We start from the raw sequence: 17,273 nt of genomic DNA, 5'->3' as shown, positions 1-17,273 counted from the left end.
CTTTTGAAAGAAATCTATCTTTGCTCTGGAAATTGTTATTGAAGCTGTAATGAAATGCTTCTTCTAATCATGTGGTTATTAAATAAATAAAATAAAAGATAAAATAAAATAAAATAAAACTTGAAAAATCCAAATTACTCCCCACACAGAAAAAATTAACTGTTTTGGTCAGGAAATAAAATTGTCCATTTTTATCCATTATATTAAAAGCTGTTTTAATTTTAAAACAATAATAAATAATTAATAAATAAATAAATAAAGCAAAGTCCCTTTTTTATGCCTCACCCAGTGCCCATGTCAATTTATTCAGCTCCTGGCCACTCTCTACAGCCCAGGTGACATTCCTACTTCACTGACACAGCCCAAACCATAAGCATCAACCCTGGCATGCATACAAAGTGATCTCATATGTTTATAATGGAGCAGAAAAATTCCTATCACCAAGGCGTGTTGTAGGTGTCATGAGGTTTTAGTGTATCACCTTACTTGTATTTGTGATGGTACTGGGGTATACTACCAGTTATGAATAATTGGAGCACAAGCAATTATGCATAGCACATAATATTAGATAATGATAGTAAATGACTCACTGTTTTACATGTAAACTATATTTTATCATTATAGAATATAGTCCTCCCCATGATAAATAAAAATATATTAAAGTAGTGTATATTATGACCACAGCAGACTCATGGCATCTCGTATTTACAATATCTCTTGATTGCACAAAGAGGATATATTGAATGATTGATTTCTCAACACTTGATGTTGTTTGAAAAATGACAAAATCACTCCTGTTACACTTCTTCAAATGTATCCCTGCTACAAAGCAGCACCTAACTGTTTGCCCATCTTCAAAGCCTCCCCTTCCCTTATATGATTACCACTTCTTACAGACTGAATACTTGTGTCCTCTTCCCAGGCTCATATATTGAATCACAAACTTTATGTGATTGCTTAGGAGTATTACAAGCTGAGGGTTTGGAGTTGAAGTCAAAAGAGTGAGTCTCTTACAATGAGACTACAGCGTTTATATGTTATGACAGTTGACTTTCACTTTATGATATCTACCATTACAAGAGACCATGACTACATTGAAACTAGAAAGTAAGCCTTCACTAGACATTTGATTTGCCCACACATCACTTTATTCTTGGGCTTACACCTTGGAACTATGAGAACAATTACTCTAGTTTAAGCTGCCCAAATATGATTGTATTGGTTTTCACTTAATTTCAGGGAAGGAAATAGGCCATGCTGTTCTGTTCCCCAGTTTCCTGAGTCCTTTGCACATGCTAAACACAGTAGGATTGTATAAAACACTCCTCAGCTAATTACAGGCAGTGAGACCTACAGGTGGTGAAAATAATTATTCACAGATAAAACAAGGCCTGCTTTTGGTACTAGAAACATGGAGAACTAGATCTACATTATGTGTTTTACGTGTAGGTATGTAAGTGTATTCATGCATTGAATATCCACAGATACCAGAAGAAAGCATTGGATCTCCTGGGACTGGAGTTACAGACAGTTTTATAAAAGAATGAATGAATGACTCTTGAGTTGGTGTTTTAGCTTAATAGTAGGGTCTGTGCCTTGCATGCAAAAGACCCTCTAACAACAGGAAAAGTACATGCAATTTATTTGCAAGCATATGATATTAGCCAAGGAGTGAGCAAAAGTTCTCTGTGGTTGGCAGGTAAATAGGGACAATCTCTTAGAGCTGTTAAGAACATGAATCAGCCAGATATTTGAGAGAGCTCGCATTCTGCAGCCTCTCCAGGAGATCTAGAGATCCTTCTTGAAAGAACTTGGAAGAGGCTTAGAGTTTTGGAAGGTCTGCAGGGATGAGAATCCCAGAGAAGAAGGGTCAAGCCCAGAGAAGAAGGGTCAAGCCCAGAGAAGAAGGGTCAAGCCCAGAGAAGAAGGGGTCAGCCCAGAGAAGAGGGGTCAGCCCAGAGAAGAAGGGTCAAGCCCAGAGAAGAAGGGGCCAGCCCAGAGAAGAAGGGGCCAACCCAGAGAAGAAGGGTCAGCCCAGAGAAGAAGGGGCCAGCCCAGAGAAGAAGGGCCAGCCCAGAGAAGAAGGGTCAGCCCAGAGAAGAAGGGGCCAGCCAGGAGAAGAGGGAGTAAGATCAGAAAAAGGGGTATTACCTCAAAGAAGGTGAGGCGAATGCCCCAGGACTGAAGGTGCTTACTTCTGTCAGCATTGCCAGGGAAGAGTTCCTTTCTTGTCTGGCCACTTTGCTTAGGGAAGAAATGCGCCTATGACATTCCCAATGAAACTGCAAACAACTGTGCTTCTCCAAGCCATCTCTCCAGCCCCAAGAAACTAACGGTTTATTTCTTTTCCTCACTGCTAAACAGGAGCAGATCTTGCTAACCCAGATCTCTTTACCAGCATACTCATAGTGGAACTATTAATATGTTGTGGGTGTAATCGCGTCCCAAGTAACTCTGCAATTATTCAGCATGTGAGGGCACAACCTCATGTCCTTGTTCGCTTGGTGTCTTTAAACACTTCTGCCTTTTTGCACCTCTTTCCAGGTGGTGAGATGATGGCCCCATCTCAAACAGGCTTCAGGAAGTGTGATGCAATTAGACTGATGGCTCCAGAAATCAATGACTGAGGGCCACTGACAGCCACTCCTCGTGTACTCCCCTCCCTGTGCTATATTTCTTGCCCTACCTCTTTCACCATGTTACAGATTCACTTCACACCTATATTTTTTATAACTTTTGCAGCCGAGTTTAACTTTGACATGGAGTAAAGATTCCCATCACCATTTCCCAACATCATCCCCCAGCATCATAGACTCCCTCCCAAATGTCATAAAATGGTACAAAACCCAAACTAAAAATGTTTTAGGTTAGTCTGTGAGCCCTGGGGCCTCTAAGGGCACGAACCTGAGCCTCCCAAGAAGGGAAAACGGAAAAAAAATTAGTGTAACAGCTCAGCAGTTAAGAGCACTAGCTGCTCTTGCAGTGAATCTGGGTTCTGTTTCCAGTACCTACACGGTGGCTCACAACTATCTGTAACTCCAGTTCCACAGGGTCTGATATCCTCTTCTGACCTCCATGGGCATTGCACAACACAGGTGCACATGCACACATGCAGGCATAACACTGAAACACATAAAATAAAAGTAATAAATAAAATACTTTTTCAAAAAAGAAAACAAGCTCAGCAAAGCTTAATCCCATATGCCCTTTCTTGAACTAAACACTTGAAAATATTAAATAAAAGTTCAAGAAGTCTGGCAAGATGGGTCAGCCAGTAAAGGCAGCTGCCATCAAGTTCAATCCCTGGGACCCAAGGAGAGTACTAACTCCTGCAAGCTGTAACACACAGTTACACACACACACACACACACACACACACAATTTTTTAAAAAGTTAAAATAATAAAAAATTTAAAATGTGAGACAGTATGTCAATATTTATAATTACATATATATAAATTTTCAGATGCTTAGTCATTAGTTATGAATTGCATACACAATTATGTAAATGACTGAATAAGACAAAAAATGTTTAAAATAAAAGACTGGGTTGTGTCATTTAACCCAATGTTGTGATTCTTAAAAATGAAGAACCACGGTAGATTAGAGAAAGCTAGCAATGTTTCTTTTACAAGGTTGACTCCAGATAACCCCAGGTATGAATTGAGGCAGGGAAAGGAGAGGGACTCAGGAAGTGAGCCTGGTGGTTTGCCTGGGAGACTAGGAGAATGAAGAGATGTACTGTTTATTGTAAAGCAGAGTCTGTGCATATTGCTTCGGATCACAAGTCATGTGTGGCACTCGTGGAAAGACAGAGCTGATGCTGGAAGCTCCAAGCACTTCCTCCTGACTCAACAATAGTGGCAGGCTCCCTCTCTTGGGACTAGGAAGCAGCAGTTAGGAAATAAAACAGAACTGCAATGCACTAGGCCTCAAGTGCAGTAGGCCTCAAAGCTGTCATTTTTCCTGCTTGGTTATGTACAAGATCACGGGCAAAGAGCAAAGCAAAGCAGGGGAAGGGACATGTGAAGGGAAGTCTCCCAGTTGGTGGAATGCCCAGGAAACACAGACCTTAATTAAATTATGACTCTAGTTTATGGGATGGGCATCTTTAAAGAAAAATTAGTAAAACAAAATGCCTAGCATCATTTGTCCCTGACTGAGTGGGAGCAACACAAATAAAATTTCTAGTTTAATGATAACTTTAGTTTTAGTAAGACAAAATTTTCAGGCTTCACTGAGAAATTATTAAAAGTCCTTTATTTTTCAACCAGTATTTCCTAACCAGAATTAAATCTTGTTAGGTATTTCCTTGTTTTTTGTTTGTTTATTTCTGATCTGGAATTCATCTTCTCTTTTATTTGGACCTGTAGCTCAATCTTCCTTAGAAAAAGCACCCATTCTCTTCTTCTTCCTGTTTGAGTATAATTAAGTCTAACTCTGCTGGAGGGTGGGCAGTCAAACCAGGCCCAATAAATAAGAACAGCCTAAGCTTCTGCCCATTGTGCTGGTTCTCCCAAGAATTTCAGTATAACTTATAAATTGAGAGTAACTGGATTGTCTTGTAAGCAACGCTGTCAACTTAGGATGGGGTTATAGGTCTATGTCTGTTAAATAGTAAATTATCGTTTGGAGATGCATTAATACACATCAATTACAGTCAATTAATTTAGCAACTAATCATGTTGAAACTATTCGTTGTTCCCTAGCTGCTTTCCAGGAAGAAACTGTCCTGGCTATGGCTAGCCTGCTTCAGGAGAGGGAACATATTGGTATATCACCAGTCCAGGGAAAGTTTACTATGCAATGCCACTTTATGGTGATGTTAAAATTAAAAAAAAAGCATGCCTCAGCATCCATTTTAAGGCCAAGAGTGGACCCAAATTGATGGGTATCCTTGTTCCTTCCAATTTCTCTTAGAACTGCCCCCCTAGGCCCTTGCTTTATTGAAACAATATATCTAGAGAAATTTTCCTTTTCTGAGCCCTAAACCTAGACTAGTACATATAGACACCCATAAACAGAAATCATCAATTGAATTAATTTTCATGTTTTCTTTGTTTCCAATAAACAATCAGTTTTGGAGATTTTGATATTTGCTGTATACACATAGACATATATTATTCTAGATCCAGGGCAAGGAAGTGACATGAAGAATTATAGCTATGTTTCAGTTGCAAAAGGAGCTCAAGTCTCAGTGAGTCAAACGAAGATAACTTTTGGGTTACAAGGTGAGATAAAAGTTATTTGTCAGAGTCATTTGTCCATATTGTAAATGTCATTCCTGTAGCAATGTTATAAACTTAAAAAAGATTGTTAACTTGAACCATCATTATTCAGGCATGGGGAAACATAATCTGCCTTTCTGCTGGCATTGCGCAGAGGGGAAAGTGAGCTAACAGTTCAGGTTCCCTAGTGTGAAGAATTCTCTGGAATGAAGACAACCAGAAGAAAGCACTGTAGAGAGAGCAGACCACAAAGAGTGAGTGCTGATTGGATGGCAGCAAATGCCCATGCAAGAGTTCTGCATAACAACTTTAATTTCTCCAAACTGCTATGAGGAAGTCATCCTCTCCATTTTAGAGGAAGGAATCTGAGTCAGTCAGTGAACAGCAGCTTCCTGAGGGAATACACAGCAAGTATTTCTCAGCTCCTGTGACTTAATCCCAGACAGTCTGACTTCATGAAACTTCAACTATACTGTCTTTCTTGCTGTTTTGAGGCAGGATCTCTCACTAGGCTGGTGTGGTGGCTTGAATGAGAACCGTCACACATGGGATCAAGTCTGTGTTTATCAGTAAATAACACAGCTACTCTGGATCTACGTACCTCAGGCTGGCCTAAAATTTGTGGCAATCCTCCTGCCTCATCTTCAGCTTTCAAGAGATATTCTATATTTGGTTCCCTATACTTTTCAGTTATGTAAGTTAAAGTGTTTCTTCATACCTGTTTTCTTTTGTCTTTTCCTTGGACCCTAGCGTCAGTTCAGGGTACCTCTGCAGCTGTGCAAGGGTTTTCCCAAATTCACCTTTTTTGTTCACCACATTTCTGGTACAAACCTGTCTTTAGATCTTTTCATTCCTTCACTGCAAAAATTCCCCTTTATTCCAGTTATTAATATCACTAAACCTATAACTGAGCTAATCAATTTAAATGTTTTGACAACTCTGATTTCAAGTTGAATCATGTTGCCAGCAAAGAAGTCTAGAGTAGTATTTGATAAATAAAATGCTCAATGGGGACTTTAACATAATTTAGAGTTTAAAAATAAATCAAACTACACACTGGTATCCCTAGTATTCATCTGTCCCCTTTCTTAGTCTCACTTGTAAAGGGAAGCAGTGTGGCTTCTAGTTGCCTGTCTTTGCCAAAGTCCCAGTGCTCTATTTTTCCAGTAGAACAGTGATGAACTGATGCATTAATCAAAGTTAGCATGTCTCCTGGCCTCATCCCCTCCCAGTTTCAAGGTACTCATCCTTTTCTACCACTTTCAAAAAAAAAAAATTCTGTTGAGCTTAAATAGTGGAAAATATTATATATAGCACACAAGTATATGGTATTTATGAACAAATGTCCACTGGCAAATGTTTTTCCTGTTGAGGACACAAAACACACTGACTGCTTTTGCAGAGTACTGGATTCAATTCCCAGCACCCACATGACAGCTAAAAATAATGCATGACTCTATTTCCAGGGGATCTGACGTCTTCTTCTGACCTCCACAGAAATTTCACAACACATGCACATTACACACATGCAGGCAATATCCTCACATACATTAAAAAAAATAAAAATTTAAAAAGAGATATTCTAGAGCCAAATATGAGTGACCATGGTCTGGGAACAAAGGCTGAAGTTACCCAAATTCCGTGTTTCAATGTGGTAACAGTTTGATGAAGTCACGGTGTTTTGAAAAATACATTATTGAAACATTAGGTAAACAGACTAAAGCAAAACAGGAAAACTTCTGCTACATGCCTCAGATGCTAGCTGATGACATTCTGGTGACATGTCATTTGATTAGTGGAAACTAAACTAGTGGTCTGTTAAGTTATTACATGCCAAAGAAACAGAGATGGGAAAGGAATGGCAATTAAGGGGGCTGAAGATAGCATAAGATAAACTGTAGTGGGCTCTGGACCTGCAGCATTTCAACCTCTTCATAATTACTGAAGTTCTAACCTTTTTATCACCCTTGCAGAAGGTTCAGATAAGGTACAGTTGCTTCCAGGAACTTTTGTTCACACCTGCTATGTTGTTTTCTTTTGAACTTCTCTATCTCCTGAATATGTTTAGTTGTGCTCCCAGCTATGTGCAGTACAAAGATGAGACAATGATTGGCCAATGCAAAACACTATTTATTTATCTGTGATAGAAAATGATGGAATTATCGGATTGAAAGCTCCAGAACAGAAAGAGATTCCTTGAGAACATTCATGGTCTTCCACTTATCAGAATGCGCTTTCCAGACTTCTTCCTCCCTGAAAGGAACACAGAATTAATTTGTCAAAAGTGAACACTGAATTGCCTTTTATACACTGTGTATAAAATTGACCGAAGAGCTTCTGGAACAAGCAAAACTTTTTATCAAGGATACTGGTTATGTACACTGCCTGTACGTCAGACTCTCCCCCTTCCTAAATCCTGTTATCTAACTTTCCTATGCAAACTTACTTGTAAAACTTCAACCTCAGACTATTTGCAACCTGCACAGAGTAAATAGGAGGGAGAACATGCAACAACAGCCATAGAACTCTAGGTGTTTGCAGCTAATTATTGTCTTCACACCCTTCCTCTAAAGAGGAATTAGATGTGATTTCAGATAACAGAGGAAGAATAGTTTAAGTTATCATGTGCTGAGATTTCTCCCAGGAACCTCATGCTGGGAAGAAGTTATTTTTAAAAGCCCTGGAGAGATGGCTCAGCCGTTAAGAGTACTATATTCTCTTCCAGAAGACCTGGGATTCAGTTCCCAGCACCCATATGGTGACTAACAACCATCCATAACTCCAGTTCCAGAATTTCCAACATCTTCTTAAATTCAGAGTCTGTAATTAATCACAGGTCATCCATTTTGTTCTCCAGGGAATGAAGATAATCAAGAAGTTCTACCTGGAGATTCTGTAATTGATTAATGCAATGATGCTTCCTAGACACATCTTGTCAAGAGCCATGTTTTTGTTTTTCTTGCACTCTACAGCTGAGTTATATGAAAGAGTTTTAAATAGAAAGAAATATGCCATGACTACTTATTTTAAATAGGTATTCTTTTAAACATCAGTTTTCCAGGCATCTGCAATCTATAAGAAATTGTATCATTAGCCATACAGTTTTCTCTGTATTAACCCAATTCACTACCATCAAAAGATAGATAATGAAGGGGAAAATGTTTCTTGGGAATGAAATGAAAGTATATGTAATATCAAAGGAGTGGTATTATTACTATAGAAAAGAAGTTAAGGGCTGGAGAAATGTCTCAATGTCTAAGCACACTGGTTGTTCTTGTAGAAGACCAATTAGAATCCCATCTCCTATACAGTGGCTAACATATAACTCCAGTTCTAGGGGATGTGACAGTGTCTTCTGTCCTCTCTGGGCACTGCATAATAAGAGTGTTTTCAGTACCATGCATGAATTCCCTCTAATTGAGCTTAGAGAGCTGTTCATTACCTCCAAGGTAAAAGTGCCACTACTGCACCAGTAGAGATAATTTAGGTTTTCTCTCTTGGCAGCTTTCAAAGCAGCTTCTGATACTATGAGCACTAGTCTATGAGGGGGAGGCTTCCAGGTCAGTTCCAACTTAATTGCTTCAAGTCCTGTGTCTGAAGTATGTCATATCTTCAGCATGATTCTCTTTAAAAAAACATTTTTGATTCCTTAAGAATTTCATACAATATATTTGATCATACTCAAGCCCCTAAGTCTAATTTGTGTACCGCAAATATTCTTAGGTGTGGGTCCATCGCCTGGAGTGTGGTTACTTACAACTCCAAGTTATATGCTTAATTCTTGTGCTTAATTACTACACCTGTTAGTTCCAGTGTAGTCTCTACTTTCTTATTAGATTAAGAGTATCATGTCTTATTTTGAGGCCTCTGAATTTACTTAACTTTTGTGCAGGATTATAGATCTAGTTTCATTATTTTTTTCAAGCTTATTTCAAGCTTAGTCGTTGAAACTGCTGTCTTTTTGATCCAGAGACTTTGAGAATAGCAACTTCACAGGAGGGAGCATTTCAGTTACGATTTCTATCTTGTTAGTTGCTATGGGTCTGTTTATATTATTTATTTTGACTTTGTTAGCCATGTATATCTAGAAATTCATGCATTTCACTCTATTTTCCAGATTAGGAGCTCTGTACAAAGCTACAAGCAAATGACTCGAGGGAAAACCTATGATTACATTTAGTCTTTCTTCTTCTAATCTGCCCCTGCCCCACAGCACACACATTAGTGCTTTGATTCTTCTGTCCTGCCTGCTATAACTTCAAAATTTAATGTTTTTGGCTGGAGAGATGAGTCTGCAATTGTTCTTGCAGTTCCCAGCACTGATGTGGAGCAGCTCACAACTGCCTGCAACTGCAGCTCCAGTGTGATCTGATATTTCTGGCTTCTGGCACTTGCAATCACATGCACAGATTCCTACAAAGACAAACCATTTAAAATAATAAGAATAAATCTTAAAAAGCAACAAATTCCAGCATTCATTTCTCATTCCTGTGGGTTGTTTTAAACTTTGATGCTTTATATCACAAAAGATGACTTCAGGGGCTGGAGAGATGGCTCAGTGGTTAAGAGCACCGACTGCTCTTACAGAGGACCCAGGTTCGATTCCCAGCACCCACATGGTGTGTACAAACCATCCTTAAGTCCAGTTTCAGGGGAACCCAAAGTTCTTTCCTGACCTCCGCCGCATTGCATGACACGGGTGCCCTCACATACATTCAGGCAATACACTCGTACACATAAATTAAACATTATAATAATAACAAAAAAGATGCCTTCAGCTCATTTTTTTCACTTCTTGCGTCATGGTGAGAATTAGTAAAGGTCTTGAGAAAGAAAGCTCCTGAGGCACACTTAGCTGATGTCACCTTTCACTTGAGTCCTGGCTACCTCAACCGTCTCAGCTTTCATTTTGAATGTAATCTAATTGATCTGGTTGAGTCTGGGTGGATAAATTGGCCTCCTGCAGGCATTTCCATTATGATCAGAATATGAAAATTCTGTTCACACAGTTCAAAAATGCAGTTTTTGAAAGGTGTGAAGGAACAAGTACTCAATTCCCAGAGGTTCAATTATTTTGACCAAGACAATGTCTTTCAATTCCAGGCTGAAATATGCTGGCCTCTTTACCGTATTTACAGAGTCTGTTTTGCATATTTTTAGGCCTTAAAATAGGAATTTCTCTTGTGCTATTTGTTCTTGGTAGGGAGTGACATTTTTGTGTCCTTCTGTTTCCCAATCTCATGTATTTGAGTGACTTGAACTAATAAATTTAAAGTATTAGTTAGTTTTCTCATGCTGTGACAGAATACCTATGACAGGCGACTTAAGGAAAGAGGATGTATTTTGGCTCACAGTTTAAGGGTACTTCCCATTGTGGCTGGTAAGGTTTGGTGAAAGGTGTGTGAGACATCATTCATTCACAGTCAAGAAGCAGAGAGAAATGATACTCAGTTGGCTTTCTTCTTTTTATTCAGTCCAGGAACCCAGCCATGGAATATTGTCATTTACATTTAGGGTGGCCCTTCCCACTTCAGTCTAGAGTCTCCTTCACTGATGTGACCCAAAGGATGTTCCACTGACCCTGTGATGACAAGCCATGGACCTGCCTCCTTCCCACATTCTGCAAAGAAGCCAATCCCCTTCCCTTTTTCAGCCAATAGGTTGACCATAGCTGCTTGCAAGGGAGGGTCTAAGGGTACAAAAGTTTGGAAAACCACAAGGCTGGTTTCTCACCATTTTGTAAGGTTGTCTGGAACCACCAGATTTATGTCTGGGTGTGGACTTTCTAGCACAGCCCTGAATGGGGAGGGGGTTCCCCCTTGTCTGTAAGTAAACCCACACCCCAAGCTCAGTTAGCAAGTCAATAAACTCATTAAAATTATTCAAACTGGGGTTTAGAGAAGTTTTTCCTCAGGTTTTCATTAGGACCATTGGAGGAGGGGACTGGATGCCAATTACACCTCTCAGCAGTGAATTTGACTTAGAGTTGGTGTAGCCCAGGAGGACATGACAACTGAGAACGCCTTTTAGAAAAACATTGATAGTATCCCTGATACCGGGAAAGAGACCAACAACTAAAGTAAAGTGGGGTGAGAGGAGAATGTGGGCAGAGGAAATGTTAACTTGGTGGGCCATTCCCATAGGCTTGGTGGGGGTGGCTGCAGTGACATGATTAATGCAGTGGACAGTGAAATATGTAACTAGGGTGAGGCCCTCTAAACAGTCAAGGTCAGTGAGAGAGATCCCAATGTGGCAGCCATTTTGTAGATGATATGGGGTGGAAAGCCTGCTTGACGGGTGGCAGCTGCCACATGAGTATGGAGTGGCTCTGAAAACAGGAGAAAGTCTGGGATAGATTTCTGCAATCTCTAGGAGTAGCTCACCAGGCACAGAAATGTCAAAAAGCAGCTGTAGAGGACCCTTGGAAGCTGCTATTGATAATAAGAAACCTGTTCCAGGCAGAGGCCTTAGCCAGAAGGGAAACTGAAGGTGTTAGAGAGGAATTAGAAAGGGAGAGGGATATGAGGCTGGCCTCTTCGGTACTAGCCTCTGACCTTTCCAGTAAATTAGATAAGAGAGAAAAGGTGATGGAGGTGTTGGCATGCCATTTTTTATGTTTAGGAGGTCAAAAGGGAAAAAAAGCCCAGATCAGAATGATGATAAAAGGCCAATCCTGGGATCCTAAAACCTGGAACCCCTGAGAAGAGTTGAGTAGTGAGGAAGAAGGAAGTGACTAGAGATAGTGGGAGATGCTCCTCAGGTTCGACTTTTAATTCAAAGAAAGGGAAAATCCATTCTCCAACATGCCAAAGGAGGTCTTAATAGCCCCATTTGTCCTATCAGGAAGCCAGATGGCTCCTGGAGAATGACTGTAGATTACTGGGAGTTAAATAAGATGATGCCTCCCTTTCATGCAGTGGTGCTCAACATTGCACTGCTAACTGACCAGCTGGTGCAGGTAATGGGGTCCTTCCATGCTGTGGTGGACCCTGTTAATGCATTCTTTAGTATTCCCCTAGCTGCTGAATCACGATCAATTTGCATTCACGTGGAATGGAAGACAATGGACTTTCAGAGGTTACCTCCACAGCCCCATGGTTTGTCACGGGTAGGTGGCTCGGGACCTGGCCCTGTTACCCTGCCGTCCTTCTGTAAGGAGGTTCCACTACATAGATGACATAATGCTAACTTCTGAGTGCCTTACAGATTTGGAAGCTCATTTGGGGAAAATGCAAGTTCACCTGAAGGAGCGAGGATGGGAAATCAACCCACAGAAGGTACAAGGGCCCGATGCAATGGTAAAATTCCTATGAGCTTTATGGTCAGGCAGAATTCATATCATAACCAGTGCAAAGGTTGAGAAAATCTTACAACAACCCGTACCAATAAATGCTAAGCAATTACAGGTATTTGGGGAATTCTCGGATATTGGTGAATTTTCATACCTCACCTTGCTCAGGTTACCCGTCCCCATATAATCTAATAAAAAGAGGTGCTAAATGCTGTAAAGGCCCACAAGACTTTTGAGCAGGCCAAGGTACTGGTTGAGCAAGCTCAGCAGCTGTGTGCTCCAATACCTTGGTGTCACTTCCTCTTGGAAATCACCATGATCCCTGAAGGTTATGGGTGGGGCTTGTGGCAACAACAACCTGAACAGACGGTCCCAATTGGGTTCTGGTTCCAATCATGGAAAGGGGTGGAATCCTGGTACACAGCGCTAGAACAGCAACTGCTGGCTGTGTACAAAGCATTGCAACAGGTGGAGTCCATTACAGGCCCCATACCCCATTACTGTAAAAACTACATATCCCATATAGGGATGGGTGGAGGGCCTGTTAGCCAAGGCCCTGTCAGTGGTGGCCCAAAACCAAATGCTGCAAATATGGCATGCATATTTGCAACAGCGAGGGGTGGTGTCAGCAAGCCCTATCACCAATGTCATGCAAGCAGTACTAGGACAGGTGTCATTTCAAAGCACAGAGCCTCTCCCTCCACCTCCTATAGTTGACCCTCCAGCAAGACCTGACTGAGTGCTAGAAGGGGATCCCCCAATTCCAGCTAATGCCTGGTATGTTGGTGGCATGAGCAGGGGTGCCAGACAAGAATGGGTAGCAGTGGCAATACAGATGAGCACTGACACTATATGGTTAGAGAGGGGAGAAGGAGAAAGCAGTCAATGGGATGAACTGAGAGCTGTATGGATAGTAATAATGAGGGAGCCTTGGCTAGTTACAATTTGTACTAACAGTTGGGCTGTGTTCAAGGGCTTAACCTTATGGATGGCTCAGTGGGAGAAAGAAAACTGGCAGGTGATGAGCTGGCCACTCTGGGGACAACAAATGTGGAGAGACATATATAATAAAATGCAGGAGGAGCTAGTGCCCCTGGTAGTTTACCATGTGGCTGCCCACCACCTGGTGAGTCCTCCTGGGAATCAGGAAGCTGATGCCATCACCAAGGTGAGGTCTGTCTGCCCTCAGGGTCCCCTAGAAGCAGCTCACTGGATTCATATCAAGTTGGGTTACAGAGGAGCCAACATGGGATGGAAAATAGCCAAAGCCACTGGCATTCCTGTAAAATATGCTGACATCCAGCAGACTGTCCAGGCCTCTGAGGCATATTTCTGATTACTGCCCTGGAGAATGGACACCATGATGGGACACGTGCACAAGGCAGCTTCCCCTGTGAGAGACAGGCAAGTAGATTATATAGTGCCCCTGCCAGTCAGTGAGGGGTATAAATATGCCTTCACTTGTGTGGACATTGCCAGAGGCCTTACACAGTTCTTTCCTTGCAAGAGAGCAATGGGAAAGGCTACTATTAAAGGGCTTACTGAACTCAGTGTCATGTATGGGTGCCTGAGGCGAACTGATAGTGATAGAGGCACTCATTTCACATGTACAGATGTGCAAGGATGGGCTGACGATAATCAGGTTCAATGGTATTTCCACCTTCCATACAATCCTACAGGAGCAGGATTAATTGAAAGAAAAAATGTGTTGCTAAAGGAACAGTTGAAAGCCTTAAATCCAGAAGGAACCCTATGGGGGTGGAAAAAGGCCCTTCCAGAAGACATAAAGTTGTTAAATGAAAATCCCAGTACCAGAGTGGGTTGCCTCCCTATGAGCAGTTGGCCAAAGGGACCCCAGAGGTCCCCCAAACAATAAAGGTGGTTGCCAGTATTGTTGGTTGCACACTGAAGTGGATGGTCAGACCCTATTGCTGAAGGCGCTGCATGATGTGAGCACAGGAGAGGGAGAAATCAAGCTTGGACTAAGCAGGAACCTCCCTGCCACTGGATGGGTGGCTTCATAGTGCCAGAAGGTGCTACACAGATTGCTGTGGGAGAATTGTCCCCCATTATCCTGATCAACGAAGGACCCTGCATGCTGCACTATCAACATATGAAGCAAGTTGTTCCTGCTGGTGCAATAGTGGATTGTCTAGTGTATGTACAACCAGCTAATTATTGATTGGACCACACATATGGTATTGTAGACCAGGCCAACCCGCTGTAGCAGGAGAGGTTATAGGCCCCAGTGGAGAAGCCACTGCAATTGTATTGTTAGATGGATGTGATGTGCCTACTAAAGTACCATCCAAGCAATTGTGTTTATGCCCATGAGCTATTATTGCAGTTACTGTTTACGTGTTCTTCCTTCTTGCTGTTCATGTTTTTCTAGTAGGTGGAATGCCATTAAATTGAGCCATCAGCCCATGACAAGAAGAGGATGCAGAGACTTGAAGAGTCCAGTGTCCTACTACAATGGGAGAAAGATTGTCCCACCCCCTTTGAGGCTCAGGGATATTTGTGGAAGAGGGGAGTGGAAAGTTTTGTGATAGCCAGAGGAAGGGGTGGAGAGCATGACCCAGAGGATGTTCCTCTGACCCTGTGATGACAAGCCATGGACCTGCCTCCTTCCCATGCTCAGCAAAGAAGCCACTCTGTTGACCATAACTCCTTACAGGGGAAGAGTTAAGCATATAAAAGCTGGGAAAACCATGAGGTTGGTCTCTTGCCATTTTGTAAGGCTGTCAGGAACCACCAGATTTGGACTTTCGAACACAGCCATGAATGGGAGGGGAGCACCTGCTTGTCTGTAAGTAAACCTGCACCCCAAGCTCAGTTAGCAAGTCCAATAAACTTGTTAAAATTCTTCAAAGTGGGGTTTGGAGAATTTTTCCTCAGGTTGTCATAAGGACCATGGGAGGAGGGGATTGGGTGCCACATGCACCTCCCAGCAGTGAATTTGGCTTACAACTGACATGTCCAATGTTTTTTTTTTTTTCTTTTTTCTTTTTTTTTTTTTTTTTTTTTTTTTTTTTTGGTCTTTTTGAGAAAGGGTCTCTCTGTAGCCCCAATTGTCCTGGAGTCACTATGTAGATCAGGCTGGCCTAGAGCTCACAGAGATCTGCCTTCCTCTGCCTCTGAGTGCTGGGACTAAAGGCGTGTGCCACTACACCCAGCCAAGATTTGTTTTTTATGTAATTCTATTCTTGAAACCAAATCTCTGTAAATACCAGGGGTTGTTTGTACTATTTGCAAGTCAAAAAGGCATATAGAGCTGCTGTGATGATTAACTGTAATTGTCAGCTTGACACAACCTAGACTCACCTGAGAAGGGAGATATCTGTGAAAACACAATAAGGAAATGTTACTTTGTAAACTAAATTAAAAATTAAACAAAAATTAATTGGTGTTAAAAAATTTAAATCCCTAAGAAATACGCACAATGATGCGTTCGCTGCTAGAGGCAGGCATTGTGCGGATGAAGGGGTTCGGCCAGTAAAAGTATGCACCTTGTTTTATCCCTGGGACCCATATGGAGGACGGAGAAAATGGACACCTAGAATTTGTCTTCCGACTCTACAGGTATGGTCCAAGATAACTCCCTCCTTTATGAATCAATTTTAAAAAGAGGGCTAAAACTGCTAAGTTAAGATGGAATCTTAAAGACCAACATGATAATAGTTCTGTAGAATGATGATATAAAAGGCAAGTCATAGCTAACTGAGGTGTTTGTAGCTAAAGAAAGCAAAGAACTCTGCCAGGAAAGGTGACTATGGAAAAAATGGGGAGGTAATTGCTGAGGGCTTGAAAACCAACTCTGTTATTTTGTGATGCTTGGCATGTTAATTTTGAACCCTCTCTTGGGTCATGAGAATAAAGTTTTGGTTTATATTATGTTTTCCAAATGTCTACCATAAAGTTTGGCAATTTTATTATGGAGTACCTGCAGTGTAATACCAAGATATCCATATATTTTAATTATTTTATTGTTATGTGGGTGTATGTGTGTATGTACATGCAGGTGCCTGAAGAAGCCAGATGAATGCTTCAGGTATCCTAGAGTTAGTTACAGGTATTTGAGAGCTGCCAGATGTGGGTGTTGACAACAAAATTCCAGTCCTCTGCAACATCAGTAAGCAGTCTTAACCTGTGAGCCATCAGCCCCTTTGTTTTTTGTTGATAATTTTTGCATTCTCAGTATCATTCATTCAAATGGCAATTTAGAGTTCTTATAATTCTTATGTAGAAACAATATTTATCATCCCGAACCCAAAGTAAATGATATCTGTGATTCAGGTTTTTTTTTTTAATTTTTAATATTTATTGGGCCTGGACCTTGTAGCACTATTTTTTTTTAACTTTTAAAAATAATTTATTGAGAATTTCATATATGCATACAAGGTGTTTTGATCAAACTCATGTCCACTTCCTCCCCTCCAACATTCCCCCCTCTAAAGAGGTAATGCTAAAATCTTTTAAGGGTTAGATACAAGCTCCTAAGTACTTTTGACATTTTTGGCCTTTGGAACAGAGTGTGTTGTTAAGAGGACCAAGGACATTTTTGACTTTTAGCCAAGAAACTTGCTACATTTCTTTGGGGTCTTTTTACCCTAACTGCCTAGCCAATTCCTACCTCCTATTCTTGTCACACCATCCTCTGAAGGGGTTACCCAAATAGCCAATAGGGAATAGGGACACAGACTGATTCGGTTTTTTAGACAAATCAAACCTAGTAATGACTGATTTTAGACTTAA

This window comes from Nannospalax galili, unplaced genomic scaffold (assembly GCF_000622305.1).
Source record: "Nannospalax galili isolate Female #2095 unplaced genomic scaffold, S.galili_v1.0 scaffold726, whole genome shotgun sequence".
Taxonomy (NCBI): Eukaryota; Metazoa; Chordata; class Mammalia; order Rodentia; family Spalacidae; genus Nannospalax; species Nannospalax galili.
The sequence above is the reverse complement of the archived record's forward strand: the minus strand, read 5'-3'. Positions refer to the sequence as shown.